The sequence below is a fragment of the Neovison vison genome, chromosome X, assembly GCF_020171115.1.
Source record: "Neovison vison isolate M4711 chromosome X, ASM_NN_V1, whole genome shotgun sequence".
NCBI lineage: Eukaryota > Metazoa > Chordata > Mammalia > Carnivora > Mustelidae > Neogale > Neogale vison.
In genome coordinates this window covers 84357086-84374862 of record NC_058105.1, presented here as the reverse complement: position 1 = coordinate 84374862, position 17777 = coordinate 84357086, and positions in this window count along the sequence as shown.

Genomic DNA, 17777 nt, shown 5'->3' with positions numbered 1-17777 from the left:
GGGAGTTACTAGGAGCTGTTTGCTAAGGGCACACTGGGGATCAGGGCCACGGGCTCTTGGCTCCTACGGGCCAGAGATCAGGAGGCTGCCATTTGTATTCCCATCCTCCGGAACTCTACGGAAAGCGATCAGGGAAGAAAAGCTCCTGAAAGCAAAGCGGAGCAGATCACTCAGCCCGGCCACTGGTAAGGGCGGTGCAATTCCGCCTGGGGCAAAGACACTTGAGAATCACTACAACAGGCCCCTCCCACAGAAGATCAACAGGAAATCCAGGCAAGACCAAGATCACCTACCAAGGAGTGCAGTTTCAATACCAAGAAGAGCAGCAGAATTACAGAGGAGGAGAAAACAAACCACGGAACTCATGGCTTTCTCCCTGTGATTTTTTAGTCTTGCAGTTAATTTAATTTTTTTCTTTTTCATTTTTTTCTCTTCTTCTGCTAAATTTTTTTTAACTTTTACCCTTTTCTTTTTTAAGGTTTTTCAACTAGTTTATCTAATATATATATATATATATATATATATATTCTTTTTTATACTCTTCTTTATTCGTTTTCTTTTTTTAAATTCTTTTTTTTTTCTTTCTTTATTTTTGAACCTCTTTTTATCCCCAAATCAGAAGGAATCCCAATCTCTTCAATCTCTTTTTTTAATTCTTTTTTAAATTCTTGATTGAATTTTTAATTCAATTCCTTTTTTAATACATTTTTTTCTTTCTTTCTTTTTGAACCTCTTTTTATCCCCAAATCAGAAGAGGTCCCAATCAGAAGACATTGGGAGATCCCAATCAGAGGAGATCCCTCACCCAATCGTGAGGGGGGAGAAATACCCCCTCACGATTTGGGATCTCTTCTGATTTGGTTAAAGCATATTTTCCAGGGATTGTTGCCTCCCTTTTAGTATTTTACTTGCTGCTTCATATACTCTTAGCTGGACAAAATGACAAGGCGCAAAAATTCACGACAAAAAAAAGAACAAGAGGCAGTACCGAAGGCTAGGGACCTAATCAATACAGACATTGGTAATATGTCAGATCTAGAGTTCAAAATGACAATTCTCAAGGTTCTAGCCGGGCTTGAAAAAGGCATGGAAGATATTAGAGAAACGCTCTCCAGAGATATAAAAGCCCTTTCTGGAGAAATAAAAGAACTAAAATCTAACCAAGTTGAAATCAAAAAAGCTATTAATGAGGTTCAATCAAAAATGGAGGCTCTCACTGCTAAGATAAATGAGGCAGAAGAAAGAATTAGCGATATAGAAGACCAAATGACAGACAATAAAGAAGCTGAGCAAAAGAGGGACAAACAGCTACTGGACCATGAGGGGAGAATTCGAGAGATAAGTGACACCATAAGATGAAACAACATTAGAATAATTGGGATTCCAGAAGAAGAAGAAAGAGAGAAGGGAGCAGAAGGTATACTGGAGAGAATTATTGGGGAGAATTTCCCTAATATGGCAAAGGGAACGAGCATCAAAATTGAGGAGGTTCAGAGAATGCCCCTCAAAATCAATAAGAATAGGCCCACACCCCATCACCTAATAGTAAAATTTACAAGTCTTAGTGACAAAGAGAAAATCCTGAAAGCAGCCCAGGAAAAGAAGTCTGTAACATACAGTGGTAAAAGTATTAGATTGGCAGCTGACTTATCCACAGAGACCTGGCAGGCCAGAAAGAGCTGGCATGATATTTTCAGAGCACTAAACGAGAAAAACATGCAGCCAAGAATACTATATCCAGCTAGGCTATCATAGAAAATAGAAGGAGAGATTAAAAGCTTTCAGGACAAACAAAAACTGAAAGAATTTCCAAAACCAAACCAGCTCTACAGGAAATACTGAAAGGGGTCCTCTAAGCAAAGAGAGAGCCTACAAGTGGTAGATCAGAAAGGAACAGAGACAATATACAGTAACAGTCACCTTACAGGCAATACAATGGCCCTAAAATCATATCTCTCAATAGTTACCCTGAATGTTAATGGGCTAAATGCCCCAATCAAAAGACACAGGGTATCAGAATGGATAAAAAAAAAAAAAACGATTTATATGTTGCCTCCAAGAAACTCATTTTAAGCCCGAAGACACCTCCAGATTTAAAGTGAGGGGGTGGAAAGCAATTTACCATGCTAATGGACATCAGAAAAAAGCAGGAGCGGCAATCCTTATATCAGATCAATTAGATTTTAAGCCAAAGACTATAATAAGAGATGAGGAAGGACACTATATCATACTCAAAGGGTCTGTCCAACAAGAAGATCGAACAATTTTAAATATCTATGCCCCCAACGTGGGAGCAGCCAACTATATAAACCAATTAATAACAAAATCAAAGAAACACATCAACAATAATACAATAATAGTAGGGGACTTGAACACCCCCCTCACTGAAATGGACAGATCATCCAAGCAAAAGATCAACAGGGAAATAAAGGCCTTACATGATACACTGGATGAGATGGACATCACAGATATATTCAGATCATTTCATCCCAAAGCAACAGAATATACATTCTTCTCTAGTGCACATAGAACATTCTCCAGAATAGATAAAATCCTCGGTCCTAAATCAGGACTCAACAGGTATCAAAAGATTGGGATCATTCCCTGCATATTTTCAGACCACAATGCTCTGAAGCTAGAACTCAACCACAAGAGGAAGTTTGGAAAGATCCCAAATACATGGAAACGAAACAGCATCCTTCCAAAGAATGAATGGGTCAACCGGGAAATTAAAGAAGAATTGAAAATAATAATGAAATCAAATGATAATGAAAATACAACAGTTCAAAATCTGTGGGACACAACAAAGGCAGTCCTGAGAAGAAAATATATAGCAGTACAAGCTTTTCTCAAGAAACAAGAAAGGTCTCAGGTACACAACCTAACCCTACACCTAAAGGAGCTGGAGAAAGAACAAGAAAGAAACCCTAAGCCCAGCAGGAGAAGAGAAATCATGAAGATCAGAGCAGAAATCAATGAAATAGAAACCAGAAAAACAATAGAACAAATCAACGAAATTAGGAGCTGGTTCTTTGAGAGAATTAATAAAATTGATGACCCCGTGTCCAGACTTATCAAAAAGAAAAGAGAAAGGACCCAAATAAATAAAATACTGAATGAAAGAGGAGAGATCACAACTAACACCAAAGAAATACAAACTATTATAAGAACATACTATGAGCAAATCTACGCCAACAAATTTGACAATATGGAAGAAATGGATGCATTCCTAGAAACATATAAACTAACAAAATTGAACCAAGAAGAAATAGAAAGCCTGAACAGACACATAACCAGTAAGGAGGTTGAAACACTCATTAAAAATCTCCAAACAAACAAAAGACCAGATCCAGACGGCTTCCCGGGGGAATTCTACCAAACATTTAAAGAAGGACTAATTCCTATTCTCCTGAAACTGTTCCAAAAAAATAGAAATGGAAGGAAAACTTCCAAACTCATTTTATGAGGCCAGCATCACCTTGATCCTAAAATCAGACAATGATCCCATCAAAAAAGAGAGCTATAGACAATTATCCTTGACGAACACAGATGCGAAAATTCTCACCAAAATTCTAGCCAATAGGATGCAACAGTACATTAAAAGGATTATTCCCCACGACCAAGTGGGATTTATTCCAGGGCTGCAAGGTTGGTTCTACATCCGCAAATCAGTCAATGTGATAAAACACATCAATAAAAGAAAGAACAAGAACCATATGATACTCTCAATAGTTGCTGAAAAAGCATTTGACAAAGTACAGCATCCCTTCCTGATCAAAACTCTTCAAAGTGTAGGGATAGAGGGCACATACCTCAATATCATCAAAGCCATCTATGAAAAACCCACTGCAAATATCATTCTCAATGGAGAAAAACTGAAAGCTTTTCCACTAAGGTCAGGAACATGGCAGGGATGTCCATTATCACCACTGCTATTCAACATAGTACTAGAAGTCCTAGCCTCAGCAATCAAACAACAAAAGGAAATTAAAGGCATCCAAATCGGCAAAGAAGTCAAATTATCACTCTTCGCAGATGATATGATACTCTATGTGGAAAACCCAAAAGACTCCACTCCAAAACTGCTAGAACTTGTACAGGAATTCAGTAAAGTGTCAGGATATAAGATCAATGCACAGAAATCAGTTGCATTTCTCTACACCAACAACAAGACAGAAGCAAGAGAAATTAAGGAGTCAATCCCATTTACAATTGCACCCCAAACCTTAAGATACCTAGGAATAAACCTAACAAAATAGGCTAAGAATCTATACTCAGAAAACTATAAAGTACTCATGAAAGAAATTGAGGAAGACACAAAGAAATGGAAAAATGTCCCATGCTCCTGAATTGGAAGAATAAAATTGTGAAAATGTCTATGCTACATAAAGCAATCTACATATTTAATGCAATTCCTATCAAAGTACCATCCATCTTTTTCAAAGAAACGGAACAAATAATTTTAAAATTTATATGGAACCAGAAAAGACCTCGAATAGCCAAAGGGATATTGAAAAAGAAAGCCAAAGTTGGTGGCATCACAATTCAGGACTTCAAGCTTTATTACAAAGCTGTCATCATCAACACAGCATGGTACTGGCACAAAAACAGACACATAGATCAATGGAACACAACAGAGAGCTCAGAAATAGACCCTCAACTCTATCTTTGACAAAGCAGGAAAGAATGTCCAATGGAAAAAAGAAGCCTCTTTAATAAATGGTGTTGGGAAAATTGGACAGCCACGTGCAGAAAAATGAAATTGGACCATATCCTTACACCACACACAAAAATAGATTCAAAATGGATGAAGGACCTCAATGTGAGAAAGAAATCCATCAAAATCCTTGAGGAGAACACAGGCTGCAACCTCTTCAACCTCAGCCGCAGCAACATCTTCCTAGGAACATCGCCAAAGGCAAGGGAAGCAAAGGCAAAAATGAACTATTGGGATTTCATCAAGATCAAAAGCTTTTGCATAGCAAAATAAACAGTTAACAAAATCAAAAGACAACTAACAGGATGGGAGAAGATATTTGCAAACAACATATCAGATAAAGGACTAGTGTCCAAAATCTATAAAGAACTTAACAAACTCAACACACAAAGAACAAATAATCCAATCAAGAAATGGGCAGAGGACATGAACAGACGTTTCTGCAAAGAAGACATCCAGATGGCCAACAGACACATGAAAAAGTGCTCCATATCACTCGGCATCAGGGAAATACAAATCAAAACCACAATGAGATATCACCTCACACCAGTCAGAATGACTAAAATCAACAAGTCAGGAAATGACAGATGTTGGCGGGGATGTGGAGAAAGGGGAACCCTCCTACACTGTTGGTGGGAATGCAAGCTGGTGCAACCACTCTGGAAAACATCATGGAGGTTCTTCAAAATGTTGAAAATAGAATTGCCCTATGACCCAGCAATTGCACTACTGGGTATTTACCCTAAGGATACAAACGTAGTGATCCAAAGGGGCACGTGCACCCGAATGTTTATAGCAGCAATGTCCACAATAGCCAAACTATGGAAAGAACCTAGATGTCCATCAACAGATGAATGGATCAAGAAGATGTGGTATATATACACAATGGAATACTATGCAGCCATCAAAAGAAACGAAATCTTCAGAAAATTGCATCCTAAAGCAGAAGAATACACAGTCTCTTCTAGTGTATATATGTCATTCTCCAGAATACATCACACTGGGTCACAAATCAGGCCTCAACAAGTACAAAAAGATTGAGATCACACCATTCTTATTTTCCAATCACAACACCATTAAACTTGGTCAAACACACACACACACACACACACACACAATTTCAATGACCATGAACTCATGACCATTAAAGAACATCCTACTAGATAATGAATGGGTTAACTAGAAAATTAAGGTGGAATTTTCTTTTTAAAAAGTACAAGGAAAAAATGCAAATAAAAACACAACAGTCCAAAACATTTGGGATGCAGCAAAAGTGGTCATAAGAGGAAAGTATATAACAATATAGGATTACCTCAAGAAGAAAGAAAATCTCAAATACACAACCTAAACTTACACCTAAAGGAACTAGAAATTGAACCGCAAATACAGCCTAAAGCCAGCAGAAAAAGAAAAAGCTAAAGATTAGAGCAGAAATAAATGTTATGGGGGAAAACGAATTAAAAATGGTACCAACAAATATATACCAAATCATTAACTAATCTGGAAGAAATGGATGCATTCATGGACACTTACAAACTACCAAGACTGAAAGAGGAAGAAATGGACAATCGGACCTAACCAATAACCAGGAAGGAAATTGAAGCAGTAATCAAAAGCCTCCCAAAATATGAGTGTCCAGGGCTAGATTCTGTCTTCTGGAGGGAATTCTACCGAACATTCAAAGAGGAAATAATACCTAATCAACTGAAGCTGTTTTAAAAATAGAAACAGGGACGCCTGGGTGGCGCAGTTGGTTGGACGACTGCCTTCGGCTCAGGGCGTGATCCTGGAGTCCCGGGATCGAGTCCCACATCGGGCTCCCAGCTCCATGGGGAGTCTGCTTCGCTCTCTGACCCTCTCCTCGCTCATGCTCTCTCTCACTGTCTCTCTCTCTCAAATAAATAAATAAATAAATAATAAAAAAAAATAAAAAAATACATATAGAAACAGAGGTACAGATGGCCCTTCTTTTCACGACATCTGTGTCTTTTGGGTAAATACCCAGGAGTACAATTGCAGGGTCATAGAAGCTCTATTTTTAAATTCTTGAGGAATCTCCACACTGTTCTCCAAAGAGGCTGCACCAACTTGCATTCCCACCAACAGTGGAAGAGGGTTCCCCTTTCTCCACATCCTCTCCAACACATGTTGTTTCCTGTTTTGTTAATTTTGGCCATTCTAACTGGTGTAAGGTGATATCTCAATGTGGATTTAGTTTGAATCTCCCTGAGTGCTAATGATGATGAACATTTTTTCATGTGTCTGATAGCCATTTGCATGTCTTGATTGGAGAAGTGTCTGTTCATATCTTCTGCCCATTTTTTGATGTGTTTGCCTGTTTCGTGTGTGTTGAGTCGCCAAACTATGGAAAGAACCAAGATGCCCTTCAACGGATCAATGGATAAGGAAGATGTGGTCCATATACACTATGGAGTATTATGCCTCCATTAGAAAGGATGAATACCCAACTTTTGTAGCAACATGGACGGGACTGGAAAAGATTATGCTGAGTGAAATAAATCAAGCAGAGAGAGTCAATTATCATATGGTTGCACTTATTTGTGGAGCATAACAAATAGCATGGAGGACAAGAGGCGTTAGAGAGGAGTAGGGAATTTGGGTAAATTGGAAGGGGAGGTGAACCATGAGAGACTATGGACTCTGAAAAACAGTCTGAGGGGTTTGAAGTGGCGGGGGGGTGGGAGGTTGGGGTACCAGGTGGTGGGTATTATAGAGGGCACGGCTTGCATGGAGCACTGGGTGTGGTGAAAAAATAATGAATACTGTTTTTCTGAAAATAAATAAATTGAAAAAAAAATAAAAAAGAAACAGAGGAAAACTTCCAAAGTCATTTGATGAGAGCAGCACTACCTGACCCCAAAACCAAAGACCCCATCAAAAAGAAGAATTACATACCACTCTCCCTGATGAATATGAATGCCAAAATACTCACCAAGATCCTAGCCAATAGGATCCAGCCATACATTGAAAGGATTATTCACCACGACCATGTGGGATTTATCCCTGGGATGCAAGGGTGATTCAGCATTCGCAAATCAATCAGCCTGATAGAGCACATTAATAACAGAAAAGGCAAGAACCGCATGATCCTCTAAATGGATCCAGAAAAAGCCTTGGACAAAATACAGCATCCTTTCCTGATTAAAATCCTCAGAGTGTAGGGATAGAAGGAACATTCCTCAATAACATAAAAACTGTCTACGAAAATCCCACAGCTAATATCATTCTCAATGGGGAAAAACTGAGAGCTTATCCCTCAAGGTCAGGAAGATGACAGCGATGTTCACTCTTGCCACATTTGTTCAACAAGGTACTAGAAAACTTAGCCTCAACAATCAACAACAAAAAGAAATGAAAATTACTCATATTGGCAAGAAAAGAAGTCAAATTCTCTCTTCATAGATGAGATGATACTTTATGTGGAAAACCCAAAAGACTCCACCCCAAAATTACTAGAACTCATACAGCAATTCAACAATGTGGCAAGATACAAAATCAATGCACAGAAATCAGTTGCATATCAATACACTAAAATGTGACTGAAGAAAGAGGGACTACGGAATCAATTCCATTTACAATAGCACCAAATCGATAAGATACCAATGAATAAACCTAATGAAAGAGGGAAAGGATCTATATACTAGTAACTAGAGAACACTTACGAAAGAAATTGAGAAAGACACAAAGAGATGAAAAACTTTCCATTCTCATGGATTGGAAGAATAAACATGGTTAAAATAACTCTTCTGCCCAGAGCAATCTGCACTTTCAATGCAGTCTCTATCAAAATTTGACATTGCTCATAACCACATGGGATGACCCAGGGTTGTATATGAAACTAATGAATCACTGAACACTAATTGAACACTAAATTAAAAACTAATGATGTACTCGTTCCACTGGTCTATGTGTCTGTTTTTATGCCAATACCATGCTGTCCTGGTGATCACAACTTTGTAGTAAAGCTTCAAATCAGGCAACATGTTGTCCTCAGTTTTGTTTTCCTTTTTCAACATTTCCTTAGCAATTCGGAGGCTGTTCTGATTCCATACAAATTTTAGGATTGTTTGCTCCAGCTCTTTGAAAAATGCCAGTGGAATTTTGATCAGGATGGCATTGAAAGTATAGCCTGCTCTAGGAAGTATAGACATTGTAACAATGTTTATTCTTTTGATCCATGAGCATGCAATGCTTTTCAATATTTTTGTGTCTTCTTTGATTTATTTCATGAGTGTTCTGTAGTTCCTCGAGTACAGATACTTTACCTCTTTGGTTAGGTTTATTCCCAGGTATCTTATGGTTCTTGGTGCTATAGTAAATGGAATTGATTCTCTAATTTCCCTTCCTGTATTTCCATTTTTAGTGAATAAGAAAGCAACTGATTTCTGTACCTTGATTTTGTATCTTGCCACATTACTGAATTGCTGTACGAGTTCTAGTATTTTGGGGGTGGAGTCTTTTGGGTTTTCCATATAAAGGATCATGTTATTTGTGAAGAGAGAGAGCTTGAATTCTTCATTGCCAATTTGGATACCTTTTTATTTCTCATTGTTGTCTGATTGATGCTGTGAGGACTTCTAATACTATGCTGAACAAGAGTGGTGAGAGTGGGCATTCTTGTTGTGTTCCTGATCTCAAAGGGAAGGCTGTCATCTTTTTCCCATTGAGGATGATGAGAGTAGAGAGCCCAGATAGGGACCCTCAACTCATTGGTCAAATAATCTTCGACAAAACAGGAAAAAATATACAGTGGAAAAAAGACAGTCTCTTCAGTAAATGGTGCTGGGAAAACTGGACAGCTATATGTAGAACAATGAAACACGACCATTCTCTCACACCATACTCAAAGATAAACTCGAAATGTATAAAAGACCTTAACGTGAGGCAGGAATCCATCAGAATCCTTGAGGAGAACATGGGCAGTAACCTCTTCAACATCGGCCACAGCAAGTTCTTTCAACATATGTCTCCAAAGGCAAAGGAAACAAAAGTGAAAATGAACTTTTAGGACTTCATCAAGATCAAAAGCTTCTGCACAGCAAAGGAAACAGTCAACAAAACGAAGAGGCAACCCATGGAATGGGAGAAGATATTCGCAAATGACACTATAGACAATGGGCTGATATCCAAGATCTATAAAGGACAGCTCAAACTCAGCACACACAAAACAGGTAATCACATCAAAAAATGGGCAGAAGACATGAACAGACACTTCTCCAATGAAGACATACAAATGGCTAACAGACATAGGAAAACAATGTTCATCATCACTAGCCATCAGGGAGATTCAAATCCAAAGCGCATTGAGATACCACCTTACAGCATGTAGAATGGCCAAAATTAACAAGACAGTAAAAAACATGTGTTGAAGAGGATGTGGAGAAAGGGGAACCCTCTTCCACTGTTGGTGGGAATCCAAGTTGGTGCAGCCACTTTGGAGAACAGTGTGGACTTCCTTAGGAAATTAAAATTAGAGTTTCCTTATGGTGCTGCAAATTCACTACTTGGTATTTACCCCAACGCTATGGATGTAGTGAAAAGAAGAGCCATGTGTACTCCAATGCTCAGAGCAGGAATGGCCATGTTCGCCAGACTGTGGAAAGAAGAAAGATGTCCTTCAGTGGCTGCATGGATAAGGAAGATGTGGTCCATAGTTTACTATGGAGTATTATGCCTCCTTTAGAAAGGATGAATACCCAACTTTTGTGGCAACATGGACGGGAATGGAAGAGATTACGCTGAGTGAAATAAGTCAAGCAGAGAGAGTCAATTATCTTATTGTCTCACTTATTTGTGGAGCATAAGAATAACATGGAGGACATAGGAATATGGAGAGGAGAAGGGAGTTGGGAAAATTAGAGGAGGATATGAATCATGAGACTGTGGACTCTGAAAAACAATCTGAGGGTTTTGGAAGGGAAGCAAGTAGGAGTTCGGGTGAGCCTGGTGGTGGGTATTATGGACGGCACATATTGCATGGAGTAGTGTGTGTGATGCATTAACAATGAATTCTGAAACACTGAAAAGAAATTTAAAACAAATAAATAATTTAACAAAAAAGGTCAGAAGATATGAACAGACACTTCTCCAATGAAGACATACAAATGGCTATCAGACACTTGAAAAAAATGTTCATCATCACTAGTCATCAGGGGGATTCAAATTAAAACCACATTGAGATATCACCATATACCAGTTAGAATGGCCAAAATTAGCAAGACAGGAAACAACATGTGTTGGAGTGGATGTGGAGAAAGAGGAACCCTCTTCCACTGTTGGTGGGAATGCAAGTTGGTGCAGCCCCTTTGGAGAACAGTGTGGAGATTCCTCAAGAAATTAAAAATAGAGCTTCCCTATGACCCTGCAATTGCACTACTCGGTATTTACTCAAAGATACAGATGTAGTGAAAAGAAGGGCCATCTGTACCCCAGGGTTATAGCAGCAATGGCCACGGTCGCCAAACTGTGGAAAGAACCAACATGCCCTTCAACAGACGAATGGATAAGGAAGATGTGGTCCATATACACTATGGAGTATTATGCTTCCATCAGAAAGGATGAATACCCAACTTTTGTAGCAACATGGACGGGACTGGAAGAGATTATGCTGAGTGAAATAAGTCAAGCAGAGAGAGTCAATTATCATATGGTTTCACTTATTAGTGGAGCATAACAAATAGCATGGAGGACAAGGGGAGATGGAGAGGAAAAGGGCGTTGAGGGAAATTGGAAAGGGAGGTGAACCATGAGAGACTATGGACTCTGAAAAACAATCTGAGGGGTTTGAAGTGGCGGGGGGGATGGGAGGTTGGGTGAACCAGGTGGTGGGTACTAGAAAGGGCACAGATTGCATGGAGCACTGGGTGTGGTGCTAAAACAAGGAATATTGTTATGCTGAAAATAAAAATTAAAAAATAATGTACTATATGCTGGCTAATTGAACTAACTAACTACATAATAAATAAATAAATGGGACTAATTCAAAACCTAAAAACAAATACCATGGACATTTTTTCACAGAGCCAGAACAAACAATCGTAAAAATTATATTGAATCAGAAAAGATCTCAAATTTCCAGCGGGATGGTGAATAAAAAACCAAAGCTGGAATCATCACGATGCCTGACTTCAAACTGTATTACAAAGCTGTGATCATCGGAACAGCATGTCATTGGCACAAAAGCAGACATATAGATCAATGGAATAGAATAGAGAGCCCAGAAATCGACCCCCAATACTATGGTCAACTAATCTTTGAAAAATCAGGAAAAAATATGCAATGGAAAACAGAAAGTTTCTTCAAGAAATGCTGCTGGGAACACTGGAAAGCCACCTGCAGAAGAATGGAACTGGACCACTCTCACACCATATACAAAAATAAATTCAAAATGGATGAAAGACCTCAATGTGAGACAGGAATCCAAGAGAATCCTAGAGAAGATCCTAAGCAATTACCTTTTCAGCATTGGCCACAGCAACTTCTTTTAAGACACACCTCCAAAGGCAAGGGAAACAAAAGCAAAAATGAACTTTTGGGGCTCCATCAAGATCAAAAGCTTCTGCATTGCAAAGGAAACAGTCAACAGAACTAAGAATCAACCTACGGAAAGGGATAAGGTATTTGCAAATGGCATTACAGGTAAAGGACTATTATCTAAGTTCTATGAAGAACTTCTCAAACTTAACACAAAGAGCTAAATAATCCAGTCAAGAAATGGGCAGAAGACACAAACAGCCACTTCTTCAAAGAAGGCATACAAATGGCTAACAGAAATACAAATAATTGTTCTACATCAATAGCCATCAGGGAAATAAAAACCAAAACCACAATGAGATACCACCTTACTCCATTTAGAATGGCAAATTAACAAGACAGGAAAAAAAATTTTGGTATGGATGAGGAGTAAGGGGAACCCTATTATACTGTTGGTGGGAATGCAAGCTGGTAGAGCCACTCTGGAAACAGTATGGCGGTTTCTTAAGACGTTAAAAATAGAGCTACCCTAGGACCCAACAACTGCACTACTACATATGGCCCCAAAGATACTGATGCAATGAAAAGAAGGGCCACATGCACTCCAATGTTCATAGCAGCAGTGTCCACACTAGCCAAACTGTGGAAGGAGCCACGCAGCCCTTTAACAAATGAATGGATAAAGAAGAGGTAATTCTTACGTACAATGGAATATTATTCAGGCATCAGAAAGGCTGACTACTCACCATTTGCATCAACATGGGTGGAATTCGAAGGGGTTATGCTAAATGAAATAAGTCAAGCAGTGAAAGACAATTATCATATGGTTTCACTCATATATGGAACATAAGGAATAGCACAGAAGACCACAGGAGAAAGGAGGGAAAACTGATTGGGAAGAAATCAGGGAAGGAGAAAAACCATGAAAAAAAAAGCTAGACTCTGGGAAACAAACTGAGGATTACAGAAGGGAAGGGGGTAGGGTCGTGTGGTAATAAGGTGTTGGGTTTTAAGGAGGGTACATGTGGTGATGAGCACTGGGTGTTACACACAAGTAATGAATCATTGAACACTGCATCAAAATCTAATGATGTATCATATGTTGGTTCATTGAACATAATACAAAAATTGTTGAAAAGAGAAAAAATGCAATGAGATATTACCTAAAACCTGTCAGAATGGCTAAAATTAACACAGGAATAAACAGGCGAGGGTGAGAATGTGGAGAAAGGAGAATCCTCTTACACTATTGGTGGTATTGTAAATTGGTGCTACTGCTCTGGGAAGAAGTATGAAGATTCCTCAAAAGGTTAAAAGTAGATCTACCCGTTGATCTGGCATTATGCTACTAGGTGTTTATCCAAATGATACAAAAATACTGGTTCAGAGTGAAACAGGCACCCTGAAGTTTATAGCGGTGTTATCAACAATAACCAAATCATGGATAGAGCCTAAATGTGCATTGGCTGATAAGTAGATAAAGAAGATGTGGGGGCTATAAATATATGCACTAAAGGTTGCTGGAGGGGGTGGTGAGTGGGGGATGGGCTAAAAGGATGATGATGGCTCTTAAGGAAGAAGGCATTTGTTTTGGTGAGTACTAGATGTTATATGAAAATGACAAATCAACAAATTCTACTCCTGAAACTAGTATTACACTATATGTAAATTAACTGGAGTTTAAGTAAGAAGTTAAAACAAGGAACAAAAAAAAAAAAAAAAAGAAAAGGACATTGATCTGTGTTGTTCCTGCTAATGGAACACATGGATATTCTATAATAAGTATACAGTAGTTTTGGATAACTTATTTAATGTGTTGAACAGCTACTTAAGAGATGTATTTGTCACAATATAATTTTGTGAGTTCACACAATCCATGCCTTCATGTTAAACTCATATATTTAAGAACAGTGGTAACGAGGGGCACCTGGGTGGCTCAATGGGTTAAGCCTCTACCTTTGGTTCAGGACATGATCTCAGGGTCTTGGGATAGAGCCCTGCATCGGGTTCTCTGCTCATTGGGGAGCCTGCTTCCACCCCCTGCCGCCTGCCTCTCTCCCTACTTGTGATCTCTCTCTCTCTCTCTCTGTGTCAAATAAATAAACATCTTAAAAAAAAAAGAACAGTGGTAATGATACGTTGTCCAAAGACGGTTAAAAACCCATTCATCAGGGTCTCATATCAGTGAGTGCAACAAACAACCATTCCATAGTTTTTACACTTCTGTTTTTAAGCACATCTCAACTAAGATGTTTCCTAGAATGTACTTTATGACATTTTTGGCTGAGTATTATTTCTTTTAACTCAACATTCTGTTAGACTCACAAAAATTAGTTAGGAATTGATACAAAATGGTTTTGAGAAGCTTTAAAGGACACATTGAGCATAATCTTCATCCAGTGAGTGGAAGAGACAAAAATTCTATAATGTTCATGCTGAAGTATTTTGAAGTACAAATATACAGGTTGTTTCTAATAATAATAATTATATATATATACATATATATATATATTTGAAACAGTGATTCAGCACTATGTTCTTTAAGTTAGAAAAGCACATACTTATTGTGTACTGCTTACAGAGAATTTCTTAAGAACACTTTATATCAAATTATAATGAAGTTTAAAAATACTACTTGTAATATGTATCTGAGCATTTATCTGAGAGATGCATTCAGCATGTGTAATTTCAGTGAGTGGAATGAATGGCCACTCTGTAATGCTTGCATTAAACTGTTGAAATAAACTTTTTAAAAATATTTTATTTATTTATTTGACAGAGAGAGAGAGAGATGCAGAGGGAGAGGGAGAAGCAGGCTTCCTGCTAAGCAGGGAGCCCGATGTGGGGCTCGACCCCGGGACCCTGAGATCATGACCTGAACTTAAGGCAGACGCTTAGCTGACTAAGACACACAGGCACTCCTGAAGTAAACTTCTTTTAAGATGTATCTAAAAGTGACATATACACCTATTTTGCCCAGAGTTATTTCGGGAAATAACCCAGCCTCTCATACTTCAAATTTAGTGTTTAAGAACAGTTCTTCAAGATGTATCTGAGCACCAAATTGAAATATCAATTCAGCAGAGTGTTATTTCAGTGAGTAGAACACATGGCCATTCTGTATTGCTTATGCAGGCCTGCATAAAAGCATCTCTTACAAGAGTAATCTAAGAAGAAATTGAAAGATTCGTTAAGTACAGCATGAATTCATTTAGGTGAATATATGGTACTTTATAGCTTATACTCATCTATTTAAGAACACTTTTTACTAGCTGTATCTAAGAAGATACTTTTAAAATAAGTTATAAAGATTTTATTTATTTATTTGAGAGAAAGAACACAAGCAGGATGAGGGTCAGAGGAAGAATCAGGTTCGCCACTGAGAAGGGACCCCGATGTGAGGCTCGATCCCAGGACTCCAGGTTCATGACCTGAGCCAAAGGTATTTACTTAAGGACTGAGCCACCCAGGCACCCAGCTACTTAAAAATTTTATTAAGTACATTGTGATTTCGGTGAGTGGAACACATGTCCACTCTGTAATGCTTATACCTAAGAGTTTAAGTACACTATTTTAAAACTGTATCATCTTAGCCGTAACTCGACATTGAATTCTGTACAATGTGATGTCAGTGAGTGTTACAACTGAGCACTGTAATGTGTACACAGAACTGTTTACAAATATTTCTGATAATATGTATTGGAAACTATGTGAAAGATGAAAACAGCAGTGTTATTTGAAGAATGGAACATGTGCATAGTTGAAATGCTTATACTGAAGTGATTAAAAGCACATTGTACAGGTTAAATATTACAGCTACTTGAAAGATGAATTCATCACAATGTGATTACACTGAGTGAAACACATTTTCCCTTGGGAATACTTATACTGAAGTGTTTAAAAAAGAGGCATTCAGAACATTTTGTTTCAAGGGTTAGAACATAAACCTACTCTACAATGCCCACACTTGAGTGTTATATTTAATTTTTTAGTTACTTTACATAGTTAGTATTTGATAGCTTTATACTTTAGTGTTTAAGAATACTTATGAATTAGAATCTCCCTGATGGCTAGAGATGATGAACATTATTTCATGTGTCTGATAGCCATTTGTATGTCTTGATTGGAGAAGTGTCTGTACATATCTTCTGCCCATTTTTTGATATGATGCCTGTTTTGTGTGTGTTGAATTGAGGAGTTCATTATAGATCCTGGATATCAACCTTTTGTCTGTACTGTCATTTGCAAATATCTTCTCCCATTCCGTGGGTTGCCTCTTTGTTTTCTTGACTGTTTCCTTTGCTGTGAAGAAGCTTTTGATTTTGATGAAGTCCCAAAAGTTCATCTACGCTTTTGTTTCCTTTGCCTTTGGAGACATATCTTGAAATAAGTTGCTGTGGCTGATATCGAAGAGATTACTGCCTATGTTCTCCTCTAGGATTCTGATGGATTCCTGTCTCACATTGAGGTCTTTTATCCATTCTGAGTTTATCTTAGTGTATGGTGTAAGAGAATGGTCTAGTTTCATTCTTCTACATATGGCTGTCCAGTTTTCCCAGCACCATTTATTGAAGAGACTGTCTTTTTTCCACTGTATATTTTTTCCTGTTTTGTCAAAGATTATTTGCCCATAGAGTTGAGGGTCCATATCTGGGCTCTCAACTCTGTTCCACTGGTCTATGTGTCTGTTTTTATGCCCGTACCATGCTGTCTTGGTTATCAAAGCTTTGTAGGAAAGCTTGAAATCAGGTAACGTGATGTCCCCAGGTTTATTTTTGTTTTTCAACATTTCCTTAGCGATTTGGGGTCTCTTCTGATTCCATACAAATTTTAGGATAATTTGCTCCAGCTCTTTGAAGAATACCGGTGGAAGTTTGATCAGAATAGCATTAAAAGTATGCATTGCTCTAGGCAGTATAGATATTTTAACAATGAGATATCACCTTACACCTGGTTAGAATGGCCAAAATTAGCAAGACAGGAAACAACATGTGTTGGAGAGGGTGTGGAGAAAGGGGAACCCTCTTTCACTGTTGGTGGGAATGCAAGTTGGTGCAGCCTCTTTGGAGAACAGTGTGAAGATTCCTCAAGAAATTAAAAATAGAGCTTCCCTATGACCCTGCAATTGCACTCCTGGGTATTTACACCAAAGATACAGATGTAGTGAAAAGAAGAACATCTGTACCCCAATGTTTATAGCAGCAATGGCCATGGTCGCCAAACTGTGGAAAGAACCAAGAAGCCCTCCACTGGATGAATGGATAAGGAAGATGTGGTCCATATACACTATGGAGTATTAGGCCTCCATCAGAAAGGACGAATACCCAACTTTTGTAGCAACATGGACGGGACTGGAAGAGATTATGCTGAGTGAAATAAGTTAAGCAGAGAGAGTCAATGATCATATGGTTTCACTTATTTGTGGAGCATAACAAATAGCATGGAGGACAAGGGGTGTTAGAGAGGAGAAGGGAGTTGGGGTAAATTGGAAGGGGAGGTGAACCACGAGAGACTATGGACTCTGAAAAACAATCTGAGGGGTCTGAAGTGGCGGGGGGATGGGAGG